The 18,378-nt window shown below is 46.7% G+C and overlaps 1 pseudogene; it reads left to right on the top strand.

The window, feature by feature from the left end:
- The window catches only part of LOC118395373 (Fanconi anemia group J protein homolog), a 64,905-nt pseudogene that overhangs the window by 40,987 nt on the left and 5,540 nt on the right, over window positions 1-18,378 (top strand).

The raw sequence follows: 18,378 nt of genomic DNA, 5'->3' as shown, positions 1-18,378 counted from the left end.
AGGCTACATTAGTGTTGCCCTCTTACCTCTCATTGGAGGTCGTTGACTATTATTGGGCCTGAATTTAATTATTTTGAACTGAGATTCACCCCAATCCAGCTGTGAAAACCATGACCTCTTCAGACATGGAAACATACACACCTCCGATCATGAGTTTGAGTGGTGTTTCTAATCCCAGTGACAGACACTTAAAGGGAGTGAATTTGAGCTGCCTCTGAGCTCTAGAAAGAAAGGCTTCGTAACCCAACCCCACAGTTAAAGGACAGGCAGACAGCCCCCATCACTGTCGCCCCAGGTGACAATCACACCCCATAATATCCCAATTGGTCAGTCTCTCTAGCACGATGACGTGTCACGAGGCTTCAGACAGGTTTTGTGTCGGATGGGAGACTTTATAGCCAGTGTTACTGTTACAGTCCTAACTCCTGTTCTCCTCAAGGTGAGGGGGCTAGTGTAATGAGCACACACATACAAACACACATGGGTCAGCCCGATCGTATAATAAGCCCCTATTTCGCTGTCACCAGAGGTGTCTATCTGTCCTGTCCACCTCAGCCTACAGTCGCCACGGTGACAGTGTTACATCCTGATATGTTACAGAGAATAGATGTCCCCGCGATAACCCCAGAGGATAGAATGGCCACAGCTCCATCACACTCATTCTTCCATCAGCCCTGTGTATCCCTCCACTCTCCAGTCCTCTAGGCCCTGTCTATAGCTAGTCTCTTGTTACATACACCTGGCTCTGACTGAGCTTCGTTGGGTTAAGACTCCCCTGTTGTGTTTTCTCTTTTTGTGGAGTCATGAAGTCAAATCACACCCCTAAGCTGCCATTGAGCCAATATAAGAATTACTTGAGTGGACGCTAATCCTTTAACCTTCGCCACACGCGTGCTCACGCACACACACTGAACCGTTTGAAACCAAACTGTTTTAAGTGCAAAAGTTTATCCATGATGTGTTGCAGAATCCACCCCTTTGATAGCTGCCTTTCTTTCCATGCCTTTGGCGGTAACGGAGTATAGTCGTCACGTGTGTGTGTCACCGGGGAGCCGGCTGGTTGTGACATGGTGGTAGATGAGGCGCCTCTGATGACCGGGTAATGGGACTGGAGACTGCCACTTGGGAATTACCCTGAGCTATTGGTAATGCCAGAAGAGTTGTTGGTACTGGCCTATATTGAGTGTGTGTCTGTACATGTCCTATGTGTATAAACCATGATGAAGGTATTGATCGGTGTTGGTTCTGAGAGGTCCTCAAGGTCACCAGTAAGCTGAACTTAATTCGTTTTCATGTGTGTATTGTCAAGGATGAAAATAACTCTTCCTCCTCTCTCTCTTACGTACCACACGCAGGGAGCGTCGGGTTTGACCAGGTAGTGGTCAAGGAATATGTGCAGGGCGTGTTGTACCGCTTCAAAAACGGCGTGCACAAGATGCAGGACCAGAACACTGCACTGGGTCCATGGTCTCCATCAGTCCCTCCATCAGTCCTGGGACATCAGTCAGCTGGGGGGGGGTGCTGAGGGCCTGCTCCTACTACGCTGCCAGGGACCTCATTCCTGTATCCTATTCTGTCCCTACAACTATCTACTGGACCCCCATCATCAGGGAGAGCTTGGGTCTGGTGGGAGGGGCAGGCATGGTGAGGGGAGCAGAGAGAAGGATAAGGAGGAGTGAGAGATGGATGTAGTCTTCTATCCCTAAAACGACCTACTGGACCCCATCATCAGGGAGAGCATGAGTCTGGCAGAATGAGGGATGCAGGGAATTGTTGTTGGAGTTAGAGAAGGAGTGAGTGATGAGGATGTAGGTCTGAAGAAAAGGTGGTTTCACACATTAAAGAATAGATGTGTCCTTTTACTTTTAGCTGAACATATTCCTTGACAACTACCTGGTCAAACCCACAGCATGTCTACTAGGGTGCAGTGGGAGGGGAGGCTATCTCCTTCCCTCTCCTCCCCTGCAGATTCACATCAACCTGAAGGGTCAGATTGGGGTTCTGGATGAGACCCATAACAGGACTGCCAGCTACACCCTGAACAAACCCCAGCTGCTGTCTGCCAGGGAGAAGCTGGATAACATCAGATGCTCCAACCACAAACCGCTGCTGGCCTTCTGCTGTTCCCTGCTCAAGTAAATAGACCCTAAATTCCTGGAGTGAGTTAGACCTTAACCCATCTAGGTAGACCCTAACCCCTCTTGGCCTTCTGCTGCAGCCTGCTCAAGTAAGAGCTCCCTCATCATCACCTCCCCGACTGAAACTACAGTAGTGTTTCTCTACCTATCTATTCCTGGTACATTCTTTCTAGGCCAGCACAAGCACAACTGGTCTACTAATCAACCCATCTTGGTTAACAATTAAATGTAATCAATACTTGTAAAGAATGTCTTCACTAGACTTGCTTTCCTCAATATCAAACAGTAGTTCTAAGATGGCCACTCTCTCTGTCTGTTTGTCTGTTCCTCCTGTGGTGTAGTTGGATGCAGGAGAGCTGCAGTGTTCTGGCTGAGAGGGAGTATGAGATGTCCTGTAAGGGGTGGAATGGCAAGGAGGTTCTGGGATTCTTCCATACCAAGTTCATCACCACTGACACCTTTGCCATGCTGCAGGTCAGATAATGTTGTTGACCACCTAGGTCTCCTCTCACCTGTGTCTCTGTCTCAGTCCCTGTCTTTTGATCTCTCACTTTCACCCCCTTTTTTTGTTGCAAGACTTGTGTGTTTTGAAGGGAGGCCTACAGCACCTCTCTTATCTCTCCACATTTCTCCTTCCCTCCCTCATCTCTCCCCCTGTATAGAAGCACCGAGCAGCAGTGTTGGAGAAAGAGGGGTGGGAGAGAGGACACATTGGAGGTCCCCACCTTCAGCTCAGTCAGCTCCTCTGTCCTCAAGAGTCTCTTTATTGTGCTAGACTTCCTCTACAGGGAGAAGAGCAGGTCAGAACCAGTCTTTAACAATCAGTCAGTATTTGTATTGTCCTAATTGGGAAATGTGCATTGTAGTCAGGGTGAAAAACAAGATCAACATAACGACATACTACAAAATACATTATACTAACACTTTCGATCCCTGACGAAGACTTCTGTCCTGGTCATGTTCCCGTGGTCAGGTTTGCAGAGGACCACTGCGTGGTGCTGCAGCAGTCCTACACCTGGACCACTGCTCCAGGCGTGCCAGATGCTCAGGGCTTCTTCACCAGGCCCAATCGCTGACGCCACAGTGCCAAGACCCTTGTACACACACTCAGCTTCTGGTGCCTCAACTCAGCCGTGGTGAGTAGCAGGAGAGGATGTACTGGAGTGTAAATGCTGTGTATACAACTTTTATACTGGGGGATAAAAGTACATGTTACTCATAGCGTATTATTACATTACATGGAGCGCTGCCTGTCGTAAGGGGTGTGGTGTGTGTGTGTGTGTGTGTGTGTGTGTGTGTGTGTGTGTGTGTGTGTGTGTGTGTGTGTGTGTGTGTGTGTGTGTGTGTGTGTGTGTGTGTGTGTGTGTGTGTGTGTGTGTGTGTGTGTGTGTGTGTGTGGTGGCAGGCGTTCTCAGATATCTCGGACAGTGTTCACAGCATCGTGCTGACCTCAGGCACATTGTCTCCTATGGGATCCTTCTCCTCAGAGCTGGGGTCAAGTTCTCTATCCAGCTGGAGGCTGGCAGACATGTCATCAGCAAGTCACAGATCAGAAGAAACCTCCTACCTTAATTTCAGCCTCACCACTGATGTTATGTTTCATGATTGTTTTCATAGTATCCAGAAACAATCTGATGGTTGACGATGCTCGGAAAGGAATTAGACTATGTGGTCAACCATAGCGCGTTTTGAAAAAGTTCAATAGATTTTCTTTTGCCGTTGCAAAACGTTTTGCTTCAGAGTGCCATAGTGAACACGACCATTTCTCCTTTAAATCATCTTCAGTTCTTACCATTTACCACCAGGAGGGGCTAGAGACCACATATTGAGGTTGAGTGTTTTAATGTACCCATGATATCCTTGCTGTGTGTAAGCAAGTTTGGCGCAACTGGCAGAGAGTAAAGACGTTTTGTTTGATTTCAACAGAATGCCAAAGGAAGAGGTCCTAAGAGTCCATAGCAGCTGTAATATACACTACCTTTCAAAAGTTTGGGATCACTTAGAAATGTCCTTGTTTTTGTCCATTAAAATATCAAATTGATCAGAAATACAGTGTCGACATTGTTAATGTTGTAAATAACTATTGTAGCTGGAAACGGCAGATTTTTAATGGAATATCTACATAGGCGAACAGAGGCCCATTATCAGCAACCATCACTCCTGTGTTTTATTACTTCTTTAATAAGCACAACAGTTTTCAGCTGTGATAACATAATTGCAAAAGGGTTTTATAATGATCAATTACCCTTTTAAAATGATAAACTTGGTTTAGCCAACACAACGTGCCATTGGAACACAGGAGTGATGGTTGCTGATAATGTACACCTATGTAGATATTCCATTAAAAAATCTGCTGTTTCCAGCTACAATGGTCATTTACAACATTAACAATGTCTACACTGTATTTCTGAAAAAAATGTGCTTTTCTTTCAAAAACAAGAACATTTCTAAATGACCCCAAACCTTTGACCGGTAGTGTGTCTATGTAGACCTAATAGGTGTCTCTTAAATAGCTGTAGGCTGACAAATACCTTACATAAAACCCGGTATTCTCTTTCAGTTAACCAGACACTTCTAAGGGCCCGTTGATAAATACTTTGTCCTCCTTTATTTGTTATGCTTCCCTCCATGAATAATAGATTTCCATTCAGGCTCTGTGTCTCTGTCACATCACCACCACCAGTCCACTTAGGGACCAGCTGACTCTCTCATGTCACTGTGGCTGTGTGTTAGTGCTCGCACGTGCACAGATACGCGAGTGTTACATGTGAAGGTTTGTTTGTGTTTTTGCATAGTGCTGCATACCTTTTTTTGTGTGTCTTCTTGTGTGCCTGTTTAGTGTCTTACAATGCACACATTCTTTATGCGTATTTACAATAGGCCTATGTTTTGTATTTGACCCTTTGATGTTGTCAAAGCTCAAGGTTTTCCCTCTAGTTGACTATTCAGTTGAGCCTACATCAGTGCTATCAGAATATGAATGTTTAAAGTCTCCTATTAGGATCCAGTTTTGTCTCTTTCCCCCAGCCATGACGCCAGGCAGGCAGAGACAGCCACAGAGCAACTCTAGGTGGGTATTATTGATGACTAGTGTAGGAGCTCTATGCCCTCTGTGCATTAATATTTAATGTGCAGACAGACGTCTCTTAAAGATGATGAAGAGATGAGGGGTATTAATTGTAGTGTCTGTTGAGGCCCTCTGGAGCCGGTGAGCCGTGTGTGTGAGTGAGACAGAGGATGGGTCGTCTCCAGGTGCCCCTGTCCAGTATGTCTGGATGATGCCTATCTGAGAGGCAGTGGTATGAAGAACAGAGTCACACAGTACTAAGATCACACAGCAAGGCCACAGAGGCGTCCTGCTTTCCTTTCGGCTCTGTCAGTCGCCCTCTGACAGACACACACACACACTTCTGGCAGACACAGTGAGGGTGCATACGCACACTGAACATACAGTACAACTCAAGAACACACAGTTAAAGGTACTCTCTCACGCATGCACCCACACAGGCGTGTGTGTGTGTGTGGCCATGCACACACACTACTTGCAGACATTACACACTCAGACATCTCCCAGAGCCCTCCTGGAGCTGTGGTTTTGTAGCACTTGAGCCTCAACAGCCCCCCAGTTAATGCCTATTAAAACCACGGTACCCCTCTGCCCGCGCCTCGCAGTCTGGCCGCACCGCAAGAGGAAAGGGACAAAATTCAGCGCTGGGGGTTGGAGAGGAGAGGTGGGCTTATTAAAAAGTGTTTTCCAGAGGTGAAAAGATCAAAAGGAAACTCAAGATGCTTTTAAAGCCGACTGAGATAAGGGCCATTAGGGGTGATGTCACCTAGCTGTATGTGTGAAAAGGCATCCACGCTGGCGCCTGGAGGAGGCTGAGGAGGAGGCTGGGGGCTGAGGAAGGAGGAGGCTGGACACACACGTTTGCCCTGCTGTCTTCCAGCCACGCTCCAACATTATTACTCAGTGTAAGGTGTGCTGTCATCTCTACAGGGTGTGTCTCTCCTCTATCTCTGGGTTTATGGGTCACCTTGCTCAGACGGGGATGTATCCATCTTTACTGTTCCAGCTGAGATGTTTTATATGGCCTTTTACAGTGTAAACCTGAGGTGCACTGCTGCTGCTGTTGTAGGCTAAATGTTTGCTATGCTACAGCTTTGAGGAGGCAAAGCTTTAAAGGGGAATTCCACTCAAACTATATTTTGGTGGGGGTTTTTCTTTATTGATACAATCCCAAAATGTTTTAAATGTCAGCAGTTAAGTTTTCAAGATATTGGACTTTCAAGAAGCAAAGTGTCACCGACCACATCATCATGATGACCCTTGTCTGTACTCACTAACAGCTAACCCTTCTGGAGAGAGACTACAAGTAGGTACCAAGAAGATCTTCTTCCATGCTTAACTTTGACAGCCAAAGCTTCACTCTCGAGATGTGGACACCAGGGGAGGGGTTGGGATGGCAGGTGGTCACTAGGTTGGCACCTTCCTTGGCGTGATGATTGCAGTCATATTTAAACGGAATCAATTAAGGCTGCAACACATTTCCCGCTCTCCCCCACAAAGCAGCGTGGGAGCAGGCAGGCCTGCATGTTTCATTAATGCTACAGTCGCCCAAGACCCCTTCCATAATTTAACGGGCGCTACCAGAAGAGTGACGTGTCGCAACACAGCCCACCGACAACAGGGGTGGGGGGGGCAGACAGAGGGAGTGGAGAGGAAAGAGGTGAAATATGGAGATTGTGGGTCCATGGAGGGAGGGAGGGAAGACGTGCACAAGAGAGAGGTGTAGAGTTCAGTGCCTAAGAGTGGCATTCGTCCCCCCAGACTAGACAAAGCAAAGATCTGGCCCACTCTACTAAGTTGTTTGTTGCCAGAATCTGAGCGTTGCACACGCACGCACACGCACCATACCCAGAAATCACCATGAATTATTCACTGTTAGTTGTGCCTGTTGGTTACTCTGAGACTGGCTAAATGCTGTAGTCCTCCTCATGTCATGTTGCCTGGACCCTTATTGTGTGCCTTGTAGAATGAGGGGCCATGCTAGCACTGGCCTGCTGCCGATCCAGTGGTTGTGGACTACACATTGCCACTAGGGGGTTTGAGTCACACGTTTGCCACCTTCAGTTTGTTTCCTCTTCATCTATTTCCTTCATATTTGTTTAAATGAAGTACACAACCGGTAAATTCAGAAGGAGACATTTTAGAGTAAAATGTCTGTGTGTGGTGGTTTTCCCCTCTGTGGGTCGTTCCTGTTGTGTTTGCACCTGGGCGCCAGCCGAGTGTGCAGATTGACATTTACTGTAGCGCTTCAGCAGACCCTGTGGATACGCCACCTACCCGTCAGATAATGCCCTTAAATTAGTCATGAAGGCCAAGTTACACACACTCACACCATGGTACACAACGGCATCCTTCCAGTTATACTCTGTGTACTACGTGTGGACCCGGCCACATAAACTCTAAACAGGTCCTCACTTTGGTGTGCACCGATTGCTTGTGCATAGTTCTTGCAAAATGATATTAGCTGTCATTAGTTTGGTCAGATCAGTTAGAGGTCAAGGTGAGCTGTCTGGCAGACTAGTCTTGATGAATAGCTAGGTGACTGTCATGTGTCTGCCTGCCTCTCCATAGAGTAGTGTAGCACCGTCTCCTAGACCTAGCCAACCCTCCTCCTTGTCTTGTCTCCCTGCCAGGCCCCAAGTATCCAGTCTGGAGCGTGAAGTCAGAAGCGCTGCTGGTCGGCTACTGCGTAGCAACCTAGCGGCGCCAAAAGCCCTGATCTGCCCTAGAAACCCTATGTATGATCGACAGACCGGCCAAAATGTGTGTGTTTTTTTTTATTGCGGTCGTTTTAGGCTTTAAAATTAGTTTATTATGATCAAGTTCGAACCCCACTGTGAATTCTTTCAAGTTGAATTACATTTAATTAAAATTGCACTAGGCAGAAATCGCTCCTCCCATATCCTGACTGCTGAAATTGGGACCACGTGCTGACACAGGCAGGACCACGTGTTGACACAGGCAGGACCACGTGCTGACACAGGCAGGACCACGTGTTGACACAGGCAGGACCACGTGCTGACACAGGCAGGACCACGTGTTGACACAGGCAGGACCACGTGTTGACACAGGCAGGACCACGTGCTGACACAGGCAGGACCACGTGCTGACACAGGCAGGACCACGTGCTGACACAGGCAGGACCACGTGCTGACACAGGCAGGACCACGTGTTGACACAGGCAGGACCACGTGTTGACACAGGCAGGACCACGTGCTGACACAGGCAGGACCACGTGTTGACACAGGCAGGACCACGTGCTGACACAGGCAGGACCACGTGCTGACACAGGCAGGCTACGAGGAGGCTCCCGGTTGACTCTCAGGCAGGATGAAAACAACCTCATCGACTATAATCCTTTGCTAGTTGTGGCCACTTTCACCATGATCCTTAACAATTGTTTGTTGCCATTCCACTGAGTTATAAGATTCAGCAATATGGCACATTTCAAATAGTTCATGAACAATCGGGAGTTTGCATAGGAATACTTGGATGACGTCAGCACTATCACCATCTACTGATTTGAATATTTATGCTCCCTGCCTATTGTCTGCCCTGCCTCGCCGCGTCGCCTTTGAACCCAGCTCTACTCAGTTAAGATTAAGGAAAATGTGCTCGTAATTAAATGGCAGCATCAGTTGGAGCAACGAGACAGAAGGTTCATCCTAAATGGCACCCTATTCCCTTTTAAAGTACACTACTTTAATGGTCAAAAGCACTGCAATATGTATGGAGTAGTGTGCTATTTGGAATGCTGTCAGAGTGATGTTTACTCTTAGTGTCTGAGAGATAAAAGCATTAGGGACCATTACCCTGGGCCCTGCTGCAAGCCAAGTGGCTCCTGCTGGAGTGGCACTGACTGGATTGTATTTCGCCCCCCGCTTTTATAAGGGCTTTACAAATTACAACTTGGGGAATATAAACGACAAGCTCTGCACAAAGACTGTTTGTGCTGCTCAAGTGCATGTGTCTCTTCCTGTGTCTCAAATGGCACCCTACTCCCTTTATAGTCCACTACTTTTGACCATATCCCATAGGGGGGGGGACCTAAAGAGCTCTGGTCAAAAGTAGTGCACTATATAGGGAATAGGGTGCTATTTGTGACTTACACTCTGTGTTTTTAGAGCCCTGGCTGGCGTTTTATTATTGGGTTACTCTTCCCTTGTTATCAGGTTACTCGCTGTTCCCTGGCAGAAGTTTTACGTCGGCTGCATAAAGGACAATCTCAACAATCCAAGATGCTGACTACAGTCACCCAGTCCATCAATCAGATCAGTGAGAGACTGAGCTTCCTCTTCCCTTCCTCCTTGAATCGGCCTCTCCTCTAGTCTTCCTCAAGTGCAGTGTGGCAGATAATGGCTGTTTTGTTTATCACCCTAAAGTATATAACATTAATAATTCACCCATTGTCAGTCAGGATTGGAAAGCAATTGTTGGGACAACCAGTTTTGTGGAGGAGTTGTGGTGGTGGTTGACGAATGAAGCGGACGGCCCTTGTCAATGTAACGCTGCGGCCTTTCTGAAAATGTTGTGTTTTATTGATGCAAATGTTCCTGTTTCCCGGCCCTCCCGGTTGTTTTGTGGTGCTGAGTGAGGCGACCTGATTAAATACGCCTCTGCTTCATTTCACAATCACAGGCAGGCTGTAGCTAGTCAGTCATCTTGGTGTGCCAGGAACCAGAGGAACTATCCATCCATCCACACGCTCGTAATGTTTCATTTCCCTATCTTTCCCTGTGTTAGAGTAACCGACTAACTGCAAACAATGTTTTAGTACTACTACCTCTTTGTCCCAGCTCTGATGTGAGAAGTTTTTCTGCTGACTACAAGACAAGAAGAACTTCTACTTGACCCTTCAAACACATTTCCAAACCAGTGAAGATGCTCTTTGATTGTGAAGCCATGCAAATAATCCGCTACGGTGGAGACATGACTAGATCTCTGCTAGGAGCTGACGAGGAGAGGGCTTTTAGATCAATGTTCCTCCCTGGAGAGACTGTGACTTTTTGCACTAACAGCAGCAACAGTGATTTTATTATGGATGTAGGAAGAGTGGGGGGAGTTTAAACGCATCAACTTTGTGGAGGAAGGGGAGGGGGAAACTGAGCCACAGGAGGGAGAACGACAGACTGGGGGGCAGAGGAGCTTCCAGTGCCATCATGATGTGAACTTTGTTTCAGACTTTAAGACACACACCTGCAGTGTCTGGATGCCAAGTTGTTGGGACAGTGTTTATTTTACCTTTATTTAACTAGGCAAGTCATTTAAGAACAAATTCTTATTTTCAATGACTGTCTAGGAACAGTGGGTTAACTGCCTGTTCAGGGGCAGAACGACAGATTTGTACCTTGTCAGCTCGGGGATTCGAACTTGCAACCTTTCGGTTACTAGTCCAACGCTCTAACCACTAGGCTACCCTGCCGCCCCAAATGGACTGTTTAACCCTGAAAGGATTGTGCCCCCTCTAACTTCCAGGAAGCCTGGAAACCTGTTTCTCTGTATGTCTTGTGAGAGGAGAGGTTGCTGCTTTTGGCTGGCAGACAAACCTCAGTATTTATGCTGCTATGTGAAAGGTTTTCTCAGGGGGCTCTAATGTAGACCACATTTCTTGGTGTAATATGGCCATAGTTGTTCTCCTGTTTACTGTAGTCTCAACTCCTGCTCTGTTGCTTCATTAGGTCATTAAGACCCATGTGAAGAATAGCTTCCATCCCATAGTGGTGCCAAGCCTGATTCATGTTAGGACCAATTGATAGTTATTTATTGGAAGGCTATGTCGTGTATTCTTCAGGAATCTTCTGTAGTTTTTAAAATGATGCAATGTCTACCAGCCAAAGAGTAAACTAATGAAGAAATGTTAAGAAAAAGATGAATTGAAAAAGATATGAACAAATCACACGGTTTATTATTTTTATTGATGCATCCATGAAGCCCTGCTTTGTTTGCTGGTGTTCTGTTTTCTTAGATGCTTGACAAGCTGTGTGACTGCTTGACCAACACAGGGCTGGGGGAGAAGCTGGGGGACAGGAAGACGGTGATCACAGAGCTAAGAGGAGGAGAAAACGATGATGCCATCAGAATCAGTGGAGAGTTTGCATGGGACAGAGGTGAGACTGGGCTGTCTCACTCTCTCTTCTTCACTCTCTGTGTCTATCTGTGTCAGTCTGTCTGTATCTCTCTTCTGCAAGGGATTGAGCACCAATTGGTTTGGTGTTGGGTACCCTTTTAAATGTGGAAGAATTCTAGTCATATCTGTTTAGGACAGATGACTGGATTGATGTTGGGGTTGTTTCTGTCCTCCCCCCAAATGGAGCTCTGCTGATGGCTGTGTGTAGAGGGAAGATGAGTGAAGGACTGGACTTCACAGACGACAACGCCAGAACAGTGGTCAACGTCGGCATCCCCTTCCCCAACATCAAGTACCTGCAGGTAAGAACCAGAGACAAGTTCTTGGTGGTGAGCCCATCAGGTCTGTTTCACAGCAGAGGACCCAGAGAGAAAGACCCCTGTTTACCGTTGTGTCCAGTCAGCGCTTCACAGAATCTGCTTGCTACCAATGTGTTTTCCTACAGACCTCCACACTGAAAAAGTTCTGAAAACACATACACACACTGGGACACACACACATACACACACACACTGGGACACACATACACACACTGGGACACACACACACTGGGACACACACACACTGGGACACACACACTGGGACACATACACACACACACTGGGACACACAAACAAACACACACACACTGGGACACACACACACACACACACACACACACTGGGACACACACACACACACTGGGACACACACACTGGGACACACACACATACAAAGTGCATCCTCCATCCTCTTCTTTTTCTGGTGCTCTGTAATATAATTTGCCAGCAGCATACCACCCTGCCTACCACTGCTGGCTTGCTTCTGATGCTAAGCAGGGTTGGTCCTGGTCAGTCCCTGGATGGGAGACCAGATGCTGCTGGAAGTGGTGTTGGAGGGCCAGTAGGAGGCACTCTTTCCTCTGGTCTAAAAAAATATCCCAATGCCCCACACACTGCCCTGTGTAGGGTGCCGTCTTTCGGATGGGATGTTAAACGGGTGTCCTGACTCTCTGAGGTCATTAAAGATCCCATGGCACTTATCGTAAGAGTAGGGATGTTAACCCTGGTGTCCTGGCTAAATTCCCAATCTGGCCCTCAAACCATCACGGTCACCTAATAATCCCCAGTTTACAATTGGCTCATTCATCCCCCTCCTCTCTCCTGTAACTATTCCCCAGGTCGTTGCTGCAAATGAGAATGTGTTCTCAGTCAATTTACCTGGTAAAATAACAGGTGAATAAAAAAAATCATCCCAAAGTGATTGTTCTGTCTGCCTGAGCAGATAGTTTCTACCTGGTCTTCCTTGATTTGATTCCTCTCACCCTCCATCCATCCCTCCTCCCTTCATTCTTCCTTACCTTTTTGTCATGGCCCAGTGCTGCCTAATAAATCTGACTGTGATGCCAGCTTTCTGTGTATAAAGTCTGAATTAAAGCACTGCAAACACTTTGAAAGTTTCCTCACAAGCCAGAATGTTGAATAATGTAACGTTTGAACTTGCTCTACCGGTTGTCTGTGCGGTTGGTCCTTCGGGTCGAAAAAATATCCATAGGAATGTATTATTAAACACTGGTACTGCCGTGGAGATTTCTATCACCTTGTACACAAAACCATTTAAACCCCTGTAAGACTGGTTAGTATGCATGCATCGTGTGCGGGTACTGTCTTTATTGTGAGCCTTAGGTGATGATGAGCAGATCGTGATCGCCACATACAGAGGCAGGTGGGTTGATAACACTTTTCTGTGGATTTCTTGTCTCATATTTACACCCGAATACGGACAAAATCAGAAGACGATAGGTAGAGTAAGTTCAAATTAAGGTCAGGGTCGCGAGGCCCACTATCAGTATTTAGCCTTATCGTGTAGCCCGTTCGCAGGCTCCCTTTTTGCAGGCTACATTTTGAGTAGCCTTGGAGGGATGAGAGATGAGTAGGCTAGATATGGCCGAAGGAAAGAGGGGGGGAGAGAGAGAGCGTGAGCTATGGGCTTCTGGGGCGATACTCATGCTGAGAAACAGGTTCACCCAACAGCACAGCAGATATTTTCTGAAAAGTTCTCTTTCCTCTCATCTATGGTGTAAATGGCAGTCTGCATGTCAGCTCTCTTGCTCTCTCCTTTTTATTTTTTTCTTCTCCTGGTGTGTCAGCTGCCGGTTCTGGCCCCAGAGGAGCCCTGGGGGGGTGGTAAGGTCTGCTAGCTGACCCCCATTACCAGAAGAGGGAACAGGACATGACACTAATGACTGTCAGGTCCAGGTCATTGTGACTGTTTGTCCCCACGGCCCCTCTGACAGCTACGCTAAAACAACCAAGCAGGCGCCGGGCAGGCAGGAAGCCACAGGTACACAGCAACACAAACGCTGCCTCGGCTATGACGGGGATCTTGGAGGGGTCAGATACACACTCACATGCACGCATGTTCATATCACACATGTAGTGCACACTTTCTCTCACAACTACACTTATACTACACTCAAATGGTCTCGCTCACATGCCCACAGCCACAAAAGTACATATATTCTTACTCTCCCAGCTGTTTAACATTTATGCCTTTATGGAAGCACAAATAGACATTCCCTTCTCAGCACACGTTAACTTGGACTCAATGACCCTGTCCCACATTTCAAGCATGCACCCCCTATAACTTATGTAGAGCCCTCATGTATTGTGGACGCCTACCTTCATGCCTAGACTGCTTTTCCCAGACCCAACTCTCAGCAAAACTTTAAGGTTTTAACCAAAGCACAGAGCAGCCCTGCGTTTACTAGCCTGTTATCGTGCCTGAGATCAAAGGTGAACTGTAAACAGTCCTCCACACCGAAAGCTCTGCTAAGCTACTATTACATTTTAATGTGCATCCCAAATGTTACCCTATTCCCTATTTAGTGCACTACTTTTGACCAGAGCCCTGCACTATATAAGGAATAGGGTGCCATTTGGGACGCACACAATGTTACATTATACACATGTAGAGTTGTTTTTTCCACAACAGGCATGTCTTACAATACACAGTCGTGTGTGAGGGAGAGAAACAATCCTCTGGTTCAACAGGCAATGAAAGGCCACTGATACGGCATCTCTGTTTTCTTAATGAGGAGTACAGCAGACATTTTAAGACACAAACATAGTTTTATAGAGACCTCGTGTCTCTGCTTTGATACTTTATGGAGGAGGAGGACCAGAGAGTTTAGGGGGGGGGTGTAAGAATGTGTGTGTGTGCTGGTTGTGTTCACGTCTTACAGGGACACACTGAGGACGAGGCACCCAGCTGTCAGCTCTGCCACATTAGGCAGATGGAGCGCTCCACAATCTCACTGACAGGCACAAGATGGTTAGGACTGCCAGGGGGGCACACGCAAACCGGTCTGCTCAGCTGCAAACCATGCTTGCTGGTCAAATGTATGTTTTTAAGCATGAACAGGTCGCGGTGGGAGGACTGGGCCAAAGCGAACAAGCGACTAACGATCTCCTGACATTTTAACTAATCTCTTCTATCTGGCAGTTTCTTTCACATTTAGGAGGAGATTCGCTAGAAGCTAGAATTGGCTTTTTCACATATGCATCCTGTCATGTCAGATATGGTTTTCACTTGGGGTGGGACGCTGAAATGGACTCCCATTGGATTTCGATGACATTGGCTGCTCGGGGATACTGGTGGTCTCAGAAGCAGATGCATCAAGCCCTCTGGTGTTTAACAGACAGGAGGAGACATCTCATCTCACCATCCAGCCACTAAACCTGCGCCTCGTGAGCCCCCATGACATGAGTGGTATACATCTGGCCAGGAAGAAAATGGAGTGGCTTCTGCAGGTCCATTTTGACATGGTCTAGTGAGGCGTTTCTTTATTTATTTTTTAAATGAATCTAATTCCTGTTCTTTATTTGGCTCAGACCAAATATGGACGGACTCATCCAGACCATGATGACGTCCAGTAATGACACACCTCTCTGCCAGGACAGAAAGCAGAGAGAGGAACAGTGTGTACATGCCCGTGTCGTCAGGGGACATGGTGCTCTGGGCTGTGAACACACGGCACCTGCCTGTCAGTTCCTGTTGTTCGCTGGCATGTCCCATATGCCCCCCCCCCGTCAGACGCCACATGAACTTTTCACTTGTCAATCCCAAAAGGTTAGCGCTGAAAATCCAGGAGAGATTAATTGATGGATGGAGGCAAATTGATGGAGATGGATGCTTTCGTGGCCTTTTTGTGGCATGGCTTGTTGCTCGTCTTGTGTTGACTGGACCACCTTTTCTGCCCCCCACTTCCTGTCTCACCATCTCTTTGCCTTTTGCTCTATCCTCCCATCTTTCACAGCAGATCTGTTTTCCAGATCAACTTCATCACTTGTGTTGCCTAGATCCCCTCTGAACTCCTGTCTCTGCTCTTCTTCATCTCCACTGTATGCCCCCTTTATTCCCCCTTTCACAACAGATCTGTCTGAGGGGGAATTCTGGGCAGGCAATAAACTTCTTCAGGCTCTTTTTTTTACAGGGGGTTGGCATCTCCCCCTGAGATTCCGGTCTGCCCCTCACCTTCCCACTCCACAGCCCACATGAATCACATTAGTTCTCAATGGATGTGCCCTGCCTGATGCCTGTAAGGTGCTGGATGGCAGGTCCGAGCACAGGTGATGGCCCACAGCTATGGCTAGCCTATCAGCCACTGGAGCACATTTGGTGGTTTTGGGGTGTCTGACAAGTAGCGATTTGTCCTTCTCACTGCATGTCAAAGATAATGCTCTGGGCTACACAAGATTCAGTCAAATGTTATGATTTTGTGTAGATTGCTGAGGATTTTTTTATTTAATCCATTTTATTTTAAGGCTGTAACACAGTAGCGTGCCGTGGTTCTGGGGCCTGACTTCAGTGAAGTCCTACACAGTCCCACCCGAATTAATCCACCTCTTATTACCATCATTATGATGCCATGGCTCTAGACACTATACATTTAGACAGAAACGCAGTATAACCAGGCGTTGCGTCACCTTGAAATTGACATTTTTATTCATAGAATTGCAGGGGAAGAGTACAATACCTTTTCATTGTGCAGCTTCGTTGCCCTGCGCGCTTGTTCTTTGAGCTGTAGATCCACTCGGGTGTCCCCAAAAGTTTTCAAAAGCGCCATTGCTTGTAAGTGCCCAGCCGTACTTTGGTGTCTCGTTGCTGCCTTGGTTAGACAACTCAGATTTGCAAAGCCAGTGTGGCTCCAAACACCAAATCGATCACTTGCAAATAATAGGCATTCCCAGCAGTACAGTTTGCAGTGCTTCTCGGAGCCTGTGAGTGAGTCATTGATAGCGCCCATAGTTGAAAGTGGCGAACAAACCCCTTTCCCGCCTGTGACAGGCTTTGTAGCGTCGGCGTCTACCTCTCGTGACAATGTCTAACTTTTCTTGAAAAGTTTGTCTTGAGAATGGCGTTATAATTATATCCTCGACCAAATCGATATGTTCTACTTCCGCCATTGTGGGTTGAAAAAACAGCTTAGTAGTACGGGAATTAATTAGTTGATCAATTTCAGTTTCCTAGTTCTGAGACCTGCCCATATAGGACCTGCCTCTCAATATTGGTAATCCAATCAAAAGACGTGCACGCACTACACCTGCTAGCTGGCTCCTGTGTAACACTGGAGCCAGCCAGCAGGCGTACAATAGCCAACTCTAAAGCTGATTGGTTGACACTAAATTTTTGATTTCCATTCACTTTAAGCTACAAGCGCCCGCACTGTTGATTCTGAAGGCCTGAGGGCAGATTTTAGACCCCTGGCAACACATGATGGCTGAATATGATTGGATAAAAGATCTAACATAAAGACCAGCCCTCCAAATCTCAACCTGGGGCTGGAAGCAGTGCAACAAAGAGGAACGCTATGAAATGAAGAGTAACTCTTACTCTAGGGAATAATTTAATACATATTTGTGGGAAAATATAGTTTAAAAAAAAATATATTGTGATGATGTTTAGGCCTTGCTGGCCCTGACGGCCCACCACTGCTGTAACGTAACAAAATGTGGATAAACTCAAGGGGTCTGAATACTTTCCGAAGGCACTTTTCCCACATTTTGTTACGTTACAGCCTTATTTTAAAATGGATTAAATTACAAATCTACACACAACACCCCATGATGACCACCATGCTTCACCATAGGGATGGTGCCAGGTTTCCTCCAGAGTAACGCTTGGCATTAAGGCCAAAGAGTTCAATCTTGGTATCATGAGACCATAAAATCTTGTTTCTCATGTTCTGAGAGTGCTTTAGGTGCCTTTTAGCAAACTCCAAGCGGGCTGTCGTGTGTCTTTTACTAAGGAGTGCCTTCCGTCTGGCCACTCTACCATGAAGACCTGATTGGTGGAGTGCTGCAGAGATGGTTGTCCTTCTGGAAGTTTCTCCCATCTCCACAGAGGAACTCTGGAGCTCTGTCAGAGTGACCATCAGGTTTTTGGTCACCTCCCTGACCAAGGCCCTTCTCCCCAGATTGCTCAGTTTGGCCGGGCGGCCAGCTCTAGGAAGAGTCTTGGTGGTTCCAAACTTCTTCCATTTAAGAATGGAGGCCACTGTGTTCTTGGGGACCTTCAATGCTACAGAAATGTTTTGGTACTCTTCCCCAGATCTGTGCCTCTACACAATCCGGTCTCAGAGCTCTACAGACAATTCCTTTGACCCCATGACTTGGTTTTTGCTCTATATATAGACAGGTGGACTCCAAGTTGTAGAAACATCAAGGATGATCAATGGAAACCGGATGCACCTGAGCTCAATTGAGTCTCAAAGCAAAGGGTCTGAATACTTATGTAAATAAGGTATCTGTTTTTAATAAATTATCCAAAATGTCTAAAAACCTGTTTTTCGATTTGTCATTCTGCGGTATTGTGTGTAGATTGATGAGTAAAAAATGTTATAAATTAATTTTAAATTATGCTGTAATGTAACAAATGGTGTAAAACGTCAAGGGGTCTGAATACTTTCCGAATCCACTGTAAATCTATTCAACACACTGTTGTTCTTAGAATTTCGATTTTACAAAGAGAGTTTGTGTTATACGACATTTTAGGAGGACATGTCA

Source organism: Oncorhynchus keta, chromosome 1 (assembly GCF_023373465.1).
Source record: "Oncorhynchus keta strain PuntledgeMale-10-30-2019 chromosome 1, Oket_V2, whole genome shotgun sequence".
NCBI lineage: Eukaryota > Metazoa > Chordata > Actinopteri > Salmoniformes > Salmonidae > Oncorhynchus > Oncorhynchus keta.
This window is presented reverse-complemented; position numbering and strand designations above follow the sequence as displayed.